The following is a 3,489-nucleotide window of genomic DNA, read 5'->3' as shown; positions in this document are numbered from 1 at the left end:
GATCTCGTCGTCACTGTGGATCACTCCGGCTGTGATGCAGCCTCAGTTTTCAGCTTTATTTTACAGCAGGCTGACGCTCGCTGTTCAGCTGGTCCGGGGTGGAGCCTGGGGCCTCGCCCGGGCCTGGCAGGCGTTCTCCCGCGGGCCTTCAGCCCTGGGCCAGCTTTCCAGCCCGTGTCTGTAGTGCATCCCTTAAGGCAGGTTCTGCTGGGGAGAATGACGTGGGGTGGGTGTGTCGGGGAGTTCTTTCTCGTGGGAGGGAAGTTCGTTCATGTTGCTGTTTATATTCTTGTGCTTCAGACTTCTGTAGTTGCAAAACTTGTCCTGGCCAGTTCGTAACAGGCTAGACCGAAGACTCAAAGCCCATGTTAGCCCGCGTGCTTATCCCTCGCCTGGCCTTTGTCCCCCCCTTCCTTGTCCCAGGGCTGCCCCAGGCACACACACGCCCTCAGGAAATTAGGATCAAGGCGTGTTCTCGTTACCCCAGACACCCACAGTACTCCCGCGGGTCCTGAGTGGCTGTTCCCGTTGCCCGTTCCTCGTGTTGCCTGTGACATTTCTCCTCTCAGTTATTTCAGTCCGTTGATAAGCCTCAGTCCTGACCTGCATGGCGTCCTCTGCCTCCTCTTTCTCCTTTTTGCACGGAAGTTTTTGTGGAGGGTCCCGTCTCCTCTCAAGTCAGACAGTCCCTGCTCTGGGAAGCAGTCAGTAGGGCCCGTGCGGAAGCGGGTTCTGTCGCTGGCTGGCTGCTCGCTGCTCTGTGCAGGTGGGTTGAGGCTCGGGGGACCAGCGCTGCAGAGCCACGTCCTTCCAGGCCCCCAGCCTGCCTTTCCTCTGCTCTTTGCAGTCTTCTGGCTGCCGTCGGCCAACTCTGAATTCAGTTCCTCTGGAGCGTTCACACGGGTTCCTGAGAAACGAACCTAGGCTCTGGTGTTGTGTTGGGATGTCAGCTGCTGTTGAAGGGGGTCTTCAGGAACTTGGCAGGCAGGGGGGTGCGGGGGGTAGGAATACAGTCTCACCAGAGACACCGGAATTGCTGTCAGCGGGAATGTAAAGTCCATTGCGCTGACTGGAATCACTGAGGCCGGTAGTTAGGCTTCTCCGGCTAGCTGGCAGCCTCAGGAACTGAGCTCTGGGGAGTGGTCTGCCAGAGCGAGACAAGGCTGAGGGCCTCACCCCCTCCCCCTTCGAAGAAACGGGGACACTGCAGTAAGGCAGCCTCAGGCGTTTATGTAATAAAATACTTTATTAGTCATCTGTTAAGATAATATCCTTCACGTACAGCTAAAGTGCAAATGGCCACAGTACAAAACCAGCTCTGTCAGCCTCGTGGAGCGCTGACGAGACTGAAGAAACACCTTATGGCAGCAGCAAGGACGAAGTTTTTGATAAAGGTTCGGGCCACTTCATCTCCTCGCTTACACTTCCCTCTCCTGTTTTGGGACCACACCTGCTGTGCTGGCTGCCCTTGGGGGCCAGATACGGTGCAGGAGATGGAACAGGGGTTGGCCACACGCGAGGCAGGCAAGGCCAGTGCCTTATCCCTTGTACTCTCTCTGGCCCCTCTCTTGCTTGTTTTTTGTTTTTGTTTTTTGCTTTTTGGGTCACACCTGGCGATGCACAGGGGTTCCTCCTGGCTCTGCACTCAGGAGTTACTCCTGGCGGTGCTCAGGGGACCATATGGGATGCTGGGATGCTGGGAATCGAACCCAGGTCGGCCGCGTGCCAGGCAAACGCCCTCCCCGCTGTGCTCTCGCTCCAGCCCCTCTTGCTTGTTTTAAGCTTTCAGAAACCTGAGTGTGCTTGCTGTGTGATGAAGTGTATCAGCACAGCCACCTCCGGACTTCCCATCCGAATCTGAATTCTCAGTTCTGAGACGACTCTCTGTACACTCCGTCAGACACTAACATAAGTGCAGGACTGTGTTTGACCCGGGCCACGTGGCCGGGATCAGGACCCAGCCACTGGGCCACTCTGACTAGCAGCAGTCACATTGGCAACGCCCTTCCCACGTGGGCTTACAAAAGACACTTCTGCTCTCAACCCCTGTGGTTGTGCGATGCAGAACGCTTTACCGGTTTGACAAGTCACTAGGACAGTAAGTCCACTCCAGTTCTGCAGGAACAGCACAGTGGCTAGGCGGGAGGCGAGAAAAGTTGTGTGTCCTGGCTTGGACAGTTTTTTTTTTTCCTTGGTTCAGTAGAAACTGGTACTGAATACCAATACCAGAAATGCTTAGTTCTTGACCGCTTTCTCATGGTTTTCTTTTTTTTGGGCCACACCCAGCAATGCTCAGGGGTTGCTCCTGGCTCTGCACTCAGGAATGACTCCTGGTGGTGCTCTGGGGACCATATGGGATGCTGGGAATCGAACCTGGGTTGGCTGCGTGCGAAGCAAATGCCCTCCTCGCTGTACTGTTGCTCTGGCTATCGCTCAGGTGTGTTCTTGAGCACCTACTTGGCCATGTTCGACTCCCACGGGCAGATGACCCCGCCCTGCCCACTCGCACGATACCTGCAGTGGACGTTGCTGTGGTTGATAAACCAGAACTTTTTTTACACTGAAATACTTGGTTTGCAGTATTGCAAGTGAAATATAAAACACTGATAAAACCAGCCTGATCGGGCCCATAGTAACAGCGGGGAGGGCACTTGTCTTGCACGCGGCTGACCAGGATTCAGTCCCCGACACCACACATGGTCGACCCTGAGCACCACCAGGAGTGATCCCGAATAGAGAGTTAGGAGTAAGACCTGAGGACCACCAGGTATGGCCTAAAAAAAAAAAAGGAAAAACAGGCTCACGTAGAGTGGACAAAAATTGGATCGGACAGTAAAAGCAGCCTCTGGCACTGGAGTGTCAAACTGACTATGGCTCAGAGATCCTTGAAAATAAGCAAGGTACTTAACTAGAAAGGCGGGTCAACCTTTAACTCACACCTCAGAGATGTGCTGTGCGGAAGAACTTAGCCACAACCGGGAGGTCTGTGGCGGGAAGCACCCCCCTCTGACACAGCTTCCACTCCTCAGACTGGGACGCAGTGACCTCCCGGAGGCCACCCGAGAGCCTGGCTCTGCCTGTCCCCGAGAATGATGGAGGAGGCACGCCTTCCCCAGGCCTGGCCCTCTTCCCCTGGTTCCCGTCGGAAACTCTCCCCCACCTTCGTGCAAATTCTGCTTCAGGAACCTTGTTCCCGCCACACTAGAAACAGGGATGGCCCCAAGGCCTGCTGGGCCCACAGGATGGGGACCACAGCACGGCCAGTGGCTGCTGCATGAGACTAGCACAAAAGGGAAATAAAGTAACTTGGCTAAATGGGGTTACCTTAGAGATAAAACAATAATTTAGTATTTTCAGCTCCCCCCCCAAAAAAAGTGGAGGTAAAGTTTAAGCCTCTTAGCCGTCTCCTTTTGCTTTGGGAGATGGTGAAGCTTCTAGAAATGCTACTTTTTTCTGTCCTGTTCCCCCCCACCTCCCCCTCGGCCCTCC

Source organism: Sorex fumeus, unplaced genomic scaffold, assembly GCF_029834395.1.
Source record: "Sorex fumeus unplaced genomic scaffold, SorFum_2.1 ptg000025l, whole genome shotgun sequence".
Taxonomy (NCBI): Eukaryota; Metazoa; Chordata; class Mammalia; order Eulipotyphla; family Soricidae; genus Sorex; species Sorex fumeus.
Note: the sequence above shows the minus strand (reverse complement) of the source record.